General features: G+C 53.4%; 1 protein-coding gene across 1 annotated transcript in view; it reads left to right on the forward strand.

The window, feature by feature from the left end:
• The first annotated feature begins 1831 nt into the window (after window positions 1-1831).
• Window positions 1832-15498, forward strand: part of GLI2 (GLI family zinc finger 2) — a 256037-nt gene continuing 242370 nt past the window's right edge. The window contains exon 1 of the mRNA XM_058715539.1: window positions 1832-2254. The gene's annotated coding sequence lies outside the window, so the exon portion shown is untranslated. The remainder of the gene's footprint in view (window positions 2255-15498) is intronic.

Consider the following 15498-nt stretch of genomic DNA (forward strand, 5'->3'; position numbering starts at 1 on the left):
AGGCAGGGAGGGAGAGTTTACTTTTTCTGTCTCCTTGGAGTCTGTGTTCCAAAAGCCCAGCAGGAATTTAAACAAATAGCACAGAGGAATGGTGAATCCGATCATATTTAAAGAAAAAGCCCCTTTCAAACTTTGCTTCCCTTTAATAAATACATTGGCTTCTACAAGTTTTGCTTTTTAAAAACTCTGTGGATTTTCTTTCCCATCGGGGAGCCCATTTGCGGAAAAACAAAATCAGAATCGTTCTGCATATTTTCTCCTCTAGGTCAAGAAGAAAGATAAGGGGGAGAGAAGGAAGGTAGGTGGTAGGGAACGGGGACCATACTGTTCCTTCCCTCTTTGATTAAAAGGTGAAAAATAAAGTCAGGGAATGGTCAATGGTATATGGAGAGAGCTACTGATCCAAAGGGAGTGTATCAGTAAAATGGGCTTGTGAAGGTCACACCCCCACAGGGGGTGTGGAATTGCCCCTGCGAGCCTTTGTTTCCCCCTGCATTCCAGACAAGAAGCAACTGCAGGGAAGGAGGCTGAGGGAGAGAGATGCTTCCACCCGTCTCAATTGGGCCAATTTAGTTGAACTAATGGTACAACCCACTGAAATTCACAGATGGTGGCTCTGTGCTCTGACCTCAGACAGGTTACCTAACTCCTCTGTAAGCTCAGTCTTCTCAGCTGTAAAATGGGGAAGTGAACCAATCTCCCACTTCTGCAGGTTAAATAATATAAAGGAGTTGTTACTGGTCAGGAACGATTAATCGTCACCTAGCACATGGTGTTTCACAAACGTTGGGAAGAAACATTAAAAAAAAAAACAAACAGTCCCCCAGTGAGGCACTCTTTGGGGGAGAACCGTCAGCAAAGACAGGTTGGTGGCCCCAGAGGACTTAGGGGACGCTTTAGCCAGCGGCTCCCAAGCTCCTCCAAGCGAGGCCGCTCAGTTCTGGGCGATGGTGTGGCTTGAGGGCCTGAGCGAGTCACCCAGTTTGCTTAAGCGAGTTCTTTCACACACACCCCCATATACACTTTGGCCCAAAATTCAGTGAGGTTTTTTTTTCTTCCTTCTTCCTCTGTTGTTGTTGGGTTCTGATTACTTCCATCTGGCTGTGGCAGCTAGAGTGGAGTCTCTAAAAAAAAAAAAAAAAAAAAAACCAAAAACAAACAAAACAAACAAAACCCTCCCTGCAAAACACACATGTACCAAACCTAGAAGGCTTCTCGCCTCTCGCCTGCAGGCGCTCGGAAGGCGACTCGTGCGAGCCGCAGCGGGGGGCGCGGGCAGGACCCCAGGCACCTGCACGCCCTGCCGGCTGGAAGAGGGTCCGCTCGGAGCCGGCCGCCCTCCCCCCTTTGCCTCCAGTCCCCGGCTTCCGCCCCGGCGCCCGGAGGAGCGGGCGCACTGGGAACTGCGACCCGGGCATCTCCCGGCGGAGGGGAAGAGGGCGGTGGGGAGGGCGGGTGATTTCAGAGATTGAAAACAGAGCAGTCCTTGCGCCTCAGCCCCGGAGCTCATCTGACTTGAGTTAGCGACCCCCACCCCCCCCCCCCCAACCCTGGCGCCTTAAAAAAAGAAAAAAAAAGTGTTGGAAACTGGCGCGTTCTTTCGTTCCCTGCTCGAACTTTGTTCGTAGGTGTGCTTTCTCTCGAGACTCGGTGCTGGGGAAGAGGATCCTCGGCCGCCCCTCCCCCCACCCCCAGGTTCCCCTGGCCCCGGGTCCCCCGGGTGCCCCCGGAGGCGGGGGCGCGCGGCGCGGGCGGGGGCGCGGCGCCCGGGTGTGCTGCAGCCGTGCGCGCGGGGGCGCTGCGCCGTCCGGGCGGCGCTGATGGATTGCAGGAGTGCCGGAGCTCGCCAGCCGAGGCAGCACGGCTCCGCGGACTTTTTTTCAAACTCCCATCAATGAGACTTCGAGGAGGAGCGGGAGGCGGCGGCGGCGGCGGCGGACGCGCAGGAAGGCGAGGAGGCGCCGGGGGAGCCAGAGGAGCCGGAGGAGCTGAAGCAAGGAACGTGGGCCGCGCGGCGCGCGGGAGCCTAGGGGAGCTCCCGGCTCGCGGGCGGTAGGGGCTGCTGGGCCCCTGCCCGCCTCTCGGTCCCCTCCCCTGCCTGGCCCGCCCCGCTCCGCCCCGGCCGGACTGAGCCCCGGTACACGGCAGCCCGCGGCGGGTCGCCGCGCCAGCCAAGTTGGGATGGGGGCCCGAAGCCACCGCCCGGCGCCCCAGAGGCCACCTGCGTGCTAGAGGCAAACTTTTGTCTCCCTCGGTAAAGTTGCATTGGCCTTCTTTTGCTTGCTTTTCGTTGCGAAGTGCCCCCTACGCCGTCCGAGCCCGGGGCGACTGGGATGCTGCGCCGTCTCGGAAGGTCCCTCGGCCGTGTATCCTCGCCACGGCATAGGGATCGGGGCACTGGGCTTGGGGGGCCGGGGGCTGGCGAGGCGGCGCCGTTTCGGGCTCTGGCCAAGCCGGGCGGGGACGAAAAGGGGGCGGGGGGTCCAGGGCAAGGAACTTGTGGCCGGTGGGCGATTTTGCATCCCCTTTTCTACCTGGGGGAAGAGCCCGTCCTCTCCCGTTGCACAGCCTGGCCGGCCCGCAACCCGTCTTCACCGCGTCTAAGACGCGGGCTGTTTGTGCGGGAGGTGGTGGGTAGCACCGGAGGCTGGGATGCTGCGAAGCTCCCGGAGGTGGACGGTGGGAGCGTGACTTAAGGGAGTGTGCGGTGTGTGGAGGGGCTGCGGCCAGCCACTTGGGAACTTCCGACTGCACTTCTCCGCGCTACCCGTCGCGGAGCCCTGCCTTTCTTTCTTCCTCGCTCTTTCCTCCCGGTCTTCGGGCCCTGTCGCCCCCCTCCCCCTCGGTCAGGCTCTCCTCTCCGGCCTCCCTCCTTGCTTCTCTCCGCCAACTCCTCCTCCTCCCCTGCCCTCCGCCCCTAGAGCCGCTTGACTTCTCGAAGGGATCCGCACGTAATCCCTGGCCCGGTCCTCGGGTCCCCCCACCCCTCACTTTCATCCCCGCCCCCACTCATCGTCTTCCCCCCCCACCCCCGAAGGGCCAATCTCTCAACAAGTATATTTGCTGAGGAATTTGAAAAATCCACTACTGCAACTTGATCTGTGTGTGATGGATGGGGAGAGGCGCGTAGAGAGTTGGGCGCCAATCCTATTAAGGGTTTAGCGAGGGGAGCGTTTTTCCCGGACGGGGGCGGAGGGTGGGTAGGGAGGGGAGGAGGAAGGGAGCGTGTGCGTGTGCGAGTGTGAGCGCGCCCGCCGCGTCGGGGAGCTGAAAGTCCACCCTACTCGGCGCCTTTTCAGCCCGGCAGTAATTGCTGTCATTTCCTAGGAAACCCGACTTTTACAGCGCGAGGAGCTCTGGATGGAGCCCGCGCGCTTCACCCTGGGTGACCGACTGCGGACTCGCTTGCGGGCCTCGCTCCCCTCTCCCCCGCCCCCCAAACCCCGCCTGGGTGCCTCCCTTAACTCCCCTCCCTTTTGTATAATTTTCATGTGGCTCTCTGGGTAGATCCCTGCTGGAAAAGCGCACCCTTCCCAAGTCCAGTGCCGGGCCCTGGGGGGGGGGGGGAGTGTTTCCTGCGCCGCTCTGCCCTCCCACCCGGGCATCCCGCTGGGTGCACGGCCTCTGGCGCGGGCTTTGCAGCCCGGTGGCCGCGGCGGAGTCCTGGGCCCCCGCCCCGCCGCCCTCGCCGGGCGTGTGAAGGTTTAATCCCGACAGCTTCAGATAAAGGGAGCAGTTGTAAAACGCTCATATGCTGTTTGCAGACGAGGCTCTGGGGGATGTTGGAGAATTTGAAAGTAAACGTTTCCCTCGCAAGCGGCATAAAATAGTGTTTAAACAAATATTGTATTGGCATGCTCAGGGGGCCCAGTGCCAAAAAGTAAAGTAAATAAACTGTGAAATCCAAAATATACAGCGGTGGAAAGCGGAGGAGTGAGCAGGCTAGTCGCAAGTCCCCCTGATGAGATCTGTTCTGGCCACTTCACCTCCGGGCCCCCTCCCCGCCCATTTCCTTACCTTGGCTGGGAGTTTCCTTCCCTCCACTTCCTAGTGTCTGAGGGCAGGCCTCCCTGGGCTTGGGAGCGACTTTGCAGTTGCACCCACCCGAGGGAATTCTTTGTGTGGCTACTTGGGCTGGTCTTCCCCAGGGGAGGGGAGGGCACCCTGGCCACGCTTGGCTGCTTTTAATTTTGACTTTCTTCGTTTGGGCTTTTCCCAGCTTCTGGTCTGCCCTGGGGCTGTTCTAGAATGTGGACTCTAGAACTTGCAGATGTGTGCCCTGCAGGCTTCCCTCCCGTGGGCCTCTGGCCACACTTTTCCTCTCCTTCCTTCATCTTTCTTGCTTCCGTTTTCCTAGACTTGCCTGCTTCTCCCTCCCATGGCTGAGGGTTACTGGAAATTGTGGAAATGTTCTCTCCCCGATTTAGATTCCATTTGAACCCAGACACAAGGAAAGTTGTCACTTGTCTAAGAGTTTCAAAGTTAGTTACTGTTTCGTATTACTGAAGTTTGGTTTTGTATTTTCCTTCTGCTCTGAGAAACCCGCCGACTTTGGGAGGTGATTTAGTGGTTCTAGGGGGATCTACCCTGATGCAGGAAGAGTCCCAGGTAGGTGAGGAGCCCACCTGCCCACGAGATCGCCCTCGGGTGAACTGTCTGGCCCTTGCTCTGGCATCTGAGAGACCAGTGAGAGCAGTCTGTTTTCCAAGTCAGCGAGCGGGTGAGGCTGAGAGGGAGAACCCCCCCCCCCCCGCCCCCAAAGCCCGGCCAGGCTCCCGAGGAACAGGGTGGGACCGTTAGAGATGTTTTTATCCTCCGTGGGAATTGTTTCGAGGGGGAGTTTGCGGGGTCCAGACTCCTTCAGCAGAACCTCCCAAGGCTGTGGGGGGAACCTCTACAGCTTGCACTGACCCTGGCCGTGGCCTTGGAGGGAACTCTGGACTGGGCCCCACCTTGAAGTGTGTGTGGAATTAGGCGAGGCCCTTCTGGAGTGCCACTCCACTTTCTCGGGGGTGCTCCAGGCCTTGTGGGGAGAGCATCGGACAGAGGAGATCCTTTGAGTTGCCTGGACGGAAGAGGGGGCCACAGGGCTGCCGGTCAGCGGCTCACTGCCTGGCCGTGGGGGTCTTGGAGGCTGTGTACTGTAGCTGGCTTGTTTGCACTGCCGACTGAAAAATACACAAATACTTCATGCTTTTTGTACTCCCACAAGTGCCCTGTACACAGTGCGGCCCATAGGGCTGGATTAGCAAGCCAGGAGATTCAGCAGGCAGGCAGACAAAATTGGATATTTGTCTAATAAACACCCTTCTCCCATCAGGGCCTCCCTCGGCCACCCCGGTGGGGGGGGGGAACTTCACCCCACAGATGCCAGCAATTCCCTTTAAATGAGACCAGGAGGTTGTCGTGTGCATTCTGAAAGCCTGTGTGACCCCTACACACCCTGCAGGCTTGTTAACGCTCAGAAAGGAGCCCTACATCCTTGTGAACACTACGGGTAGGGCTGCTTGCTTTTTCTTGGGAAAGTGTGTGTTCATCAGGGCTTGTGTTCATCTGAAGGACGCTCACTCATGACGCTGGCTTGAGAGAGGTAGAGCAAACCAGTCTTCCTTCTTCAGGCCCCGGTGTTGGGGGGTGGGGGTGGGGTTTCTACCTGTGCCAGAGCCCGGTCCTTGGTGCAGGAGCAATGGCCAGGCCAGGTGGACCCTGTCGCTGTGGACAGCCACAGCTGTTCCCGCTGGGCCAGGGTCCTTTGAAAGGGAACCCCAGGGAAGCCGTCCCCCCCCCCCCCCCACTGCCCCTTTCTTCTTTTCAGTAAGTGTCAGAGGCAGGGACGAATGAAACACGTGAAGAATGCCAAAGAGAGAAACTATTCTCAGATTCCAGAAAATTCAGAGGCGGAATAGGTGACTATACGCACTACCAGAATATGCAGCAGTCTAAAGACCTCGGGGAGGAAAACGACCCTGTAATTGTTTCCTGAGGCTTGTTTCAAAGACCCAAAGGGAAGGGGACACCGGTGTTTGGTAGTGTCCTTTGGTAAAGAGTAACAGCTTTGTGGTTTTTGAATAAACACACGACACCAGACTCAATATTACTTTTTCTCCAAAATTAATTTGGGTGTTTGCTGTGGAATATAAAAGATTTTTAAAAACAAATCATAGGTCATTGTTTTTAGATTCTGAGGGTGACAGAAGCACCTTTCACCTACAAAACGATGGTTAAAACCCTGAGAAAATGCACCAATGAGAACAGCATGCTTTCTTCGCTTTTAATGTCTTATTTTTCCCAATTTCTTCACCAACAAAAGCATCCTCAGTAATCCTGGTTGTGTTCTGATCCTGGTTTCTTAAAAAACATGCAAACGGGGGAAAATAAGTCATTGAAGGTGTGACCAAAGAGTACATATTAAACCATTTTTGAGATTTTCATTTAAATTGAATAAGGTAATGTGGTTTTGTGTGTTTGCATGTGTGTTGCTAAAAAAAACAAAACAAAACAGGTTGCTGGGAAGTGTGTTTTAACTGTGAGTGCCCGGTTTCATGCATTAGCATAAGAAAAAAGTTTTAGTGCATTTACTATTGTCTTGAATGAAGAGTTTCAGCAAAGGGAAGGAAAGCCGCGAAAGGGTGATGGTCCATTGAGATTCTCCAGCAGCCCCCAGCTCGTCATCTGCTGCTGAAATCTGTGATCGGATATCACTTTTATCTCGCTTTTCCATTCTCTGGCCTTTTTCACACGTTCACTTTTGTCAGGGTTTATTGATTATGTTTTCTTCTCTGCAAATCTGTGGAAAATTTAATGAACCAAAAACAGCAGTGAAATAAAGGGGACTTTTTATTCATTAGCACGGGATTGATTTCCCCCCTTGGGCCGAGGGCCCCTGGCCTCCCGCAAGTGGGGGGTGGGGGGGGGCGGGTAGGAGGGCGGACAGCGCTGCTGCAGGCCGAGGCGGGGCCTCTCCAGGCCTGTGGCCTCACCGATGACCGGCACTGGTGAGCCTGGGACTCCGGTCGCAACTGAGCGTTCAAAGCCCGCACAGGATGGCTCTTTCCGGTCAGCCCGAGTCTATCACGCCGTAGACCCCAGCCTCCCCTCCAGGATCCTGGCTCAGGGGGCTTTGGGCAGGGAGCGGGTGGAGATGGGTATTTGTACTCCCCAACCTTACAAACCAGTTGAGAGCCCGCCTAGGCCTTCCCGGGGACACAGTTAAGTATCTCTCTTCCTCCAGCCCGGCTCGGAAACCTGTAATTAAGCAAAGCCCCTGGTGTGATTACACTTTGCTGACTCCGCTGGGTTTGGAACCGCTTCTCTCTACGAAATAGGGTGAACTCTTGCTCTTTGCAGAGGCTTCCCGGGTAGCCTGTGGTACACTTCTATGGCACGTCTGTCTGTCTGTCTCTCCCTCCCCTCCTCTCCTTTCTCCCGTCCTCCCTCTCCTCTTTGTCTCCTTTCTGTCTTCCTCTCCCCCCCTCCTTTTTACTCCCTCCTCCGCCCCCTCTGTCTCTCCTTTAATGTCTCTCTTACCCCATTTCCTCTTTCACGGCTTTATTTTTCCCTCTCCTTTCTCCCTCTCCCAACTCTCTTTGTTTCTCTCTCCCTCTCTTTTCTCTCCTGTCTCCCTTCCCATCTTTTCCCTTCTCTCTCTGCTTTCCCCTCCCATCTCCCCCTCCCCCCACCCCGTCCCCGCCCCTCCACTTGCCGCCCCGAGGCGGGCTGGCCCGGGAGGCGGCGTGCCCAGCCCGTGAGGACCGTGCCTGCGGCCGGGGGACGTTCGGTGCCCCGAGTGCCCGCGCGCCGGCCGCGCCGCCTTCCTCCCACCTGCCCGCCGGCCTGGTTTGCGGCGCCCGAACAATGGCCACATTGTCCAGCCGGCGCACCGGCCGCCTCCGGCGAGTGGCGGCAGGCCGGACCGTGCTCGTGGCGAGTCGGGAAGAAAGCCAGCGGGCCAGGTCCCACTGGGCCCGCGCCGCCACCGCCGCCTTTGTCGCCGGGCGAGCTCCCCGGAGCGCGCGGGCCCGCTGTCCCCGCACCTGGGAAGGGCGCCTTTTCCCAAAGCTGGGGCCCAGGCTGAATCTCCCTCCCGCTCCTGATGGACTCGCCCCCCCATCCCCCCTTCCTGGGGAAGGGAGCTCGAGGTCAGCTCAGTTTGCAGAGTGGGTTGAGAGCATTTCACCAGAGCCAGCAGACATGTTCCCAAACTTTTGGTGGCGTCAGAAACTTTTTCTGCAAGGCATCTGCGAGACTGACTACACCCAGGGAGGCCTCCTGTTGCCCGGTCCCCACCCCAAAGGCTGGAAAAGAGTGGTGGTCTCTCGGCATCGTCCGCACCCCTCCCCCACCCCCACCCCCATTCATCTTGACCTGTAGGGATTCAAGACCTCTTAGCTCAGAAAAAGAAAGATCTTTGAATGCTGAGGATGTTAAAAGAGCATCGGTCCCCGGGTCCAAGCAGATGCTTAGCAATGCTTCTTTGTGCGGTGGACAATGCAATAAGTCAGCCCGACTTTTGAGCCACATTTATAAGGAACTGTAAGGGCCGCTCAAGTACACTTGTGCTAAGTTGAATTGATTGAAATTTAATGGCGGTTAGTGGCGATGAATGGTAATGATTTTCCAGCGTATCTTTGGCATACTTGACATTAATAACCGGAGACTGTGTGTGTATGCGCACCAAGCGCCTGCCACACACGTGAGGCGGTAGCATTATTCATTTTCTGAGATGCCAGTCCTTCGCCTCCTTCCTCTGCTCAGATCCTTTTCCTCCTCACCATAATTCAGTTGTTCAGATGATTTAAAAAAAAAAAAAAAAAAAAAAAAAGGAAAAGATGGAAAGAGAAAAATCTTTCTCCGTTGAGCATGTACATCATGTCAACGTAATTTTGAGCTCATGATTTTTTTCAATTCCTACATAAATCAGCTTCTAATATACAGAATGTGATGAATTTGTTTTAGCTGCCATCATGAATTAATGTTATGCAAATAGAAGCTTTGCAGGTGAAATGATTTACTAAATAATTTCAACTTCTAATATTTAAGCTCATTCATTATGTTGGGAGTTAAAAACAAAACAAAAAAAAAAACCAAGTCCATATTTTTAAACCTGAGATGGGGAGATTAGTATTTGAGTATTTGCAGTATAGGCAGACCTTGATGGCCGGAAAATAGCTCTTAATTTGTTGAGTCTTTCTTTGAGAGTCTACAATTCACCAAGCAGGTGCTTAAAAAGAAGGGGATGGAAGTCTTACCAAGTTTCAGCTGAGGGAGGACACGAATGCGTTTAAATAATTCCAACGTGACTATCAAGGTAACATACCCCCGGGGATTGAACTAGTTTTGCTTTGGGACCGAAGAGCTTCCGTTTTGAACTGCTCTTGAAGGAAGAATATGACTGAGCCCGGTGGAGAGGGGTGAGGGCCTTTGATGTCCCCTGCCCCGTCTTTGTCATTTGCTAGTTAAGACCGTTTTTTTAAAAAAATTATTATTGAAATCTACATGAACATACAATGTTATACTGGTTTCAGGTGCACACAGTACAGTGATCTGACAATTCTATACTGGTTAAGACCATTGTAAGACCAAGTCGTTGACACCTGCCTACAAAGGTGGCAGCCGTATAGAAAGTTGGACAGAGGAAGAGAACTGCTGATGGCACCCCCTTCCCCCCATAACTGCTAGGAACCCTTTCTTATATACCTGTCTTTCAGTCTGTTTTCCTCTGGAAAGAGGTGAGGAAGGGAGTTAGCGTGATGGATGAGCGCATATGAAGAAAAATAGCTGGAACCCTTGAGGTTACCCTCGGGGAGAGGGAGACCAGTCATTCAAGAGCTGGCTGACCCTGTGCGGGTTGCTTTTTGCCTCTCTGTGTGGAAGGCAGGCCTTGGCAAAGGTGAGCTCAGATCCTTTGGCTTCAGAACCTTGGGAGCCGCCGCACCTCGTCTCTCGCCACCCACCCCTAAGAATCAGAGAGCAGGCAGGGTGGGAGGACCCGAATTTGGAGAAAGCGTGGGGTCTCCCGCCACTGCTTGGGCTTCCGGGGAGCAGGTTATGCAATGCTGCTCAAGGAATACGCCCCACCTTCCCACCAGTCACTCTCCCTAGCCCACTGTAGTGCTCGGGCACCTCTGGGATGTGGTCATGTCATGACCATGGATGGGGGTGGACTTGGGACATTGGTGGGTGTTGGGGGCAGGGGCAGCACAGGGCCTGTGGTGGCCTTTTCAAGTTTTCTTGAAGGCTATGGACAAGTTGAAGGAAGGCTGACACATAAATATGTCTTGGATCTCTGGAGATAAAGGTAGACTTTTGACTTTACTTCTCCAAAAATTGAGGTCATTGTGGTCCGATGACAGGTTGAAGGCACATCACTCAGACATTTCCGCAGACAGCTGTGGGTTGTACTGTGGTGATACATTATGTGTCCGGGCTGTGACAGCGTATTTAGGGCCGGCCCTCACTGTCTGCTGAGATCAAGGTGAGGGGACGTCTGTGATGTCCCCGGACTGAGTGTGTGCATGTGTTACCTTGCTTGTGTAGGGAAAGGAGAAATCAGACTCCAGGGTTGCACAGCTGGGAATTTTCCAGTTTGAATGTAATTCAGATGTTTTCATCCATAGAAAGTGCATATAATATAGTTCGTTTACTCACTTACCTGATATAGTGTGTTAAGTTACTCTTCCTGTTACGTGTGAATGTGGGGTGTGTGACATGTATGTGTATATGTATTTATTCTGAAATACATATATATCAGTAAGTCTCTTAACTATCAGATCCCTATAAGAATTAGATTTTTTTTTCTTCTTCTAAGATGCACTTAACACAAAAAAGAGAAATAGCGTAAGAGAACGATGTCAGAACAGGAGATGAGTTATAAAGGCAAATCTGAGAATAAGGCCTCAGGCATCTCGAAGTGGAGTTCTTGGGACTCCTGAATCAGGTTCAGGTGGGCAGTTTGTTAAATATGCAGATTTTCAGGCCCCAGGAAGTACATACTGAATGAGACAGAATTCCTGTGGAGTGACGTTCTGAGATCTGCATTTTATCAAGGATCTTTAGGGTGGGGTGATGCAGATTAGTGTTTTCTTCCTGTGATGTTCCCCAGTTCCTTTGTGACTTTTGCAATAAGAAAGGGGTAAGCATTCGCATCTGTAAGGCTTGATGGACAACCCAGGATGGGTCCCAGCAGATGGTAAGACTTAGCTGCCTGGCCCAGCTATTGCTGGACTGGAGGTTGGGGCAAGCTGGCCAAGAATTGAGCTGTTCTGAGAAGTGGACTTTAGGGCAGAGGCTCTCTTTCATGGGACTGTGAAAGGTTTTTTCACTGTGAAAGGCAGCTTTCAGGCCCCACGAGAAACCAGAGTGTAGTGAGCTTATCAAGTGTGTAGTTATGGCCTGAGGGTCCCTAGGATGGCTCCGGTTGTGTTTTGTTTTTGTTTTTGTTTTTTATCCTGTGTAGGTAACCTCGTGTGCATCATGACAGCTGTCTCAGTGCTCATGACTGAAGTGGCCAGAGGTTGGACCCACTTTGGGGCCGGTTCAGTTTCACGGCTTGAGCAGGCATTTTGCAATTTCCATTCACACTGAGGTTCGGCTGAAGGGCCTACCTTGTGGGTGTTCTTATGGTTTCCGAAGAAGGGGAGGAAAGAGATAGCCTGGCAGGAGCGTGGGTGCAGAGAGGAGCCAGTGTCAGCTGCCCTGCCCATGCTGTGACGGCCTGAGGCCTGGGAGCCAGTGGAAGGGGCCTGCCCCGAGGGGAGGATGGGCCATGGAATGGTCCTCCACCCGTGAGGTCAGCCTGCGGCCCTAGTGCGCAACGCTGCCTGGCATCCTACTCCCCGTCACAGTGCCCCCTGCCCGTACCCTGGCCCTGGCGTCAGCCTATTTCAAGAACGTCCTGTCTCACTGTGCCTTCAGTCTTCTTCAGAGTAAGAAGGCAAAACGAGCCTGGAAGGAGTCTGAGTGTGGGCCAGCTGAACATCAGGACAGGCGCGGTGTCTCTCTGGCCCTTGCTTCTCAACTCAGAGTGGGAGTCCTGACCTGCCTTGCTGGTGTGTATTAGTAGTAAATGAGGCTCTGAGTGGGAGCCCAGCATGGCCCTCGCTCAAGGTCAAGGTCCCGAGAATGTTGGCCTTTCCTGTCACTAAATCCCTGCTGGCCTGGGACACTTGGGCTCTTACATACATGCCTCTGACTCTGACGGCCTGCACCAGCTTTCGGGGGTTTTGTGATTTGTAGTGTCCTGCAGTGTAGACCGTGTTAGCTTTATGTTGATTCTTCAAGTGCACCTGGGCAAAGGACTTCGAGAGAACAGGAAACAAGAAAACTTTCACACGTGTCAACTTGGGACTTGTGGACTCCTGCTCGTCTGTTTGTGCACTTGGTTTGGATGGAGGCCTTTTGGAGGCATTCGGCGGGTCTGAAGGTGTGGTATTATTTTCTGTCCACATTTGCTCAGCTCCTCTGCGTGGTCTACACTCCTGGGGGCAGACTGTGAGGCAGAGCGAGGGCACACCGCTTCATGGCTCCCCTGGCCCTGGGAGCCCTGTGGGAAGTGGGGCGTGGGCTGCTGGTGTCCCCATCTCCTCCGGGTCTCTGCGGCGCGCCACCCGGGTGCCGAATCCTTCTCCAGATCCAGCCCTCAGGCCCAGGCCCCTCGGGCCCCCGGCGCTCTCTGGCCAGCTGCTTTACCAGGAAAGGCTGCGACCCCACCCTCTAGTGTGGTGCTTCTTCGTTGCCATCCTCTTCCATCTTCAAGGAGCCCACCTTGGATGGGTAGTCGGTGGCAGGCAGAAAAGCCAGAGGCAGCACAAGGCTGATGGCTTGGAACCCTTGATTTGCCGAGCTTGAGGGTCCTGACAGCCTCCCCACCCTGTACCCCTACTACCCACCTGTGGTATGAGTCCTGCTCCTGCTTTCGCTGATTTCAGCTGTGAGAGCCAAGCTTCTAGACCAGTGTCCGGTCATAGGCATCTACTAGCCAAGCCTCACGGAGCTGGCTGCCTGAGTGAGCACCCAAGCGGCCCAGCCAGTAGTCCAGACAGGCAGACAGACAGACAGAGCAGCGCACAGGACAGGCCTGGGTCTCACCCACTGCCCAGCCCAGCCCAGCCCGCCCTGTGGAGACCTCAGGTTTCCCCAGTGGCCTAGGCCCTGTGGGTCCCTTTTCTGTTTCTGTTTCCTTGAGTTTCCCTTTATTTAGGTTTAAGATCCTTTTTGCATGGCTAGGGGCTCTCTGTATTCAAGGCGTGGGCTTTGATTTAACACTTGAGGTTTCAAGCGGAGACTTCTCTTCTGATAGAACACTATTAGAAACAACAACAACAAAGTAGTTTCCCCACAAGATCTTAAAACTAAGGCATACTTTTTAAAAAGTTGTGAAATAAGGAACATCATAAAGAGGAAATTTTGTTAAATATCCTTCCAGTCTCTTTCTATTGTTTTTTATTATTTTTTTTAAGTTTATTTATTTACTTTGGGAGAGAGAGAGAGAGGAGAGGGGGATGGGCAGAGAGAGGGAGAGAGACAGAATCCCAAGCAGGTTCTGCACTGTAAGCGCAGAGCCCTGTGTGGGGCTCGATCTCACGAACCTATGAGATCATGACCTGAACTGAAATCAAGAGTCGGATGCTTAACTGACTGAGCCCCCCCAGTGTGAAATATTTTTGCTCTGTATTTTCTGACAAAATTGAAATTACATTATATATAGTTATGTGACTCTTGATTCACTCAGCATTTTATCATGGACATTTTCCCATGCTTATTAATGAATAACTTCTAGTTATGTGGGGTTTGTTGGCCACAGGATGTTCTTTTGTCTGACTCTGTCATATTTTCACTTTGCTCTCTTTACGTGGTTGGACATATAGATTGTTTCTAGTTTTAGTTATGATAGAAAATGCTGGAATAGATGTCCTCGTATGTACGTGTTTACCTGAAATTCTGAACGTTACATTAGAATGGATCCTGCAAAGTGGTCTAACTTGGCCAAAGTGTTTGGACAGCTATGAAGCCCTCATTAGGTCTTACTGGGTTTCCAGTGGTATCTCCCTAGCTTTTGGGGAGAGATCGAAGATTCTGGCTTGAGGTTTTCAGGAGAACTGTGTACAAATCAATGTAAAGCCATCATTGGGTGCCTTCTGTATGGCTAGAAGCATGCAAGTCACTTGCAGACTATGATCTCATTTTGTACTTAGGTAAACTGAGTCTGGCCACTGGGAGGCAGAGTCCTGAGCAGAGGGAGAGTTACTCTCCTGGAATTGGCTTCTGAGCGCTGCCCTGGGAACAGCTGGGCCACAGCACTGTTTCTCAGCTAGGACGCTTTGTTCCCCAGGAGTCATTTGTCAATATCCGGAGACATTTTTGGTTGTCACAGACTGGGGGGTGGTGGTGGTGTGTGTGTTAGTGGCATCTAGCGAGTAGATGCTTAACATCTTGTAAGGCACAGGGCAGCCCTGGCAACAAATTATCCAACCCCAAATGTTACCAGTGCGAAACCCTGGATAGACGTCACCTGCTAAAGCATAAAGCAGGCAGCGGTGCCTTTTCACATCTCATTCTCACACCAGGCTGGAAATCTTCAACCTTCTTTTCTGCGCCTTGGATTTCAAAACGGTGTGGCGGTCGCCATCAAGAGGAATTCCTTGAGCAATCCATCAGTCAATCAGCCAGCACTTGCTGGAACATCTGTTCTGTGCCTTACGCTTATTAAGCTCGCGGCCGTAAGCGCACACCTTGCTAACTTGGTTAAGAGCCACTGGCCTCTGAAATCCCAGCAGGTTTCTCAAATGTGCATCTTCTCCTGCTTCTTTCCATGCCTAGCAGGGGGGCTACTTTAGGAAAGTCATGAATTGGCCAGTGTGACCTCCAAAGACAGCTACAGAGGAAGGTTGCCAGGAGCAGGGACTGCCGTCACCTGCTGTCTGGAAGAAACTGGATGTGTCTGTTTTCCCGGCCCCAGGCTGGGAAGTTTCCCACTTCACAATGTATTCTGTACCAGGCTCTTCCTGGCAGCTACTAGTCAGGGATGCAGAGTCCTGGGTCAGAATAGTGGAAAAGCCTGGGGGTGGGGTGGGGGGAGGGGCTTTTGGCAGTGGTTCATTTGTTTAACCAAACACTTGTGCCTAAGCAGTCCAGGAAGGCCTTCTTCCAGGAGAGGGCCCAAGCTGGGTCTCCGGGATGGGGACTTTACCATGGAGAGGCAGGGGAAGGAACAGCAGTCCAGGCAGAATGACTCGGGCATATGATGTGTGGCGTTTCTGGAACCTGCAGGGGGTCACTGTTACTTGGAGGATGAAGTGGGGAGGGGCTCTGGCAGTCTGCAGAGGGGCTCTTTAGGAGAGCCTGGGGATGCTTTGAAGGGGTGGCTTGGTGATGATAAGTAAGGATGGCCCTTGTTGTTAACTTCAGGTCATGAGACATAAGCACACAGGAACCCAGGTTCTTTGGGGGGCTAGAATATTTGGGTGGCAGAGTGATTCTCCACCTCTTAGGTTTGGGCTG

Source organism: Neofelis nebulosa, chromosome 2 (assembly GCF_028018385.1).
Source record: "Neofelis nebulosa isolate mNeoNeb1 chromosome 2, mNeoNeb1.pri, whole genome shotgun sequence".
Lineage (NCBI taxonomy): Eukaryota > Metazoa > Chordata > Mammalia > Carnivora > Felidae > Neofelis > Neofelis nebulosa.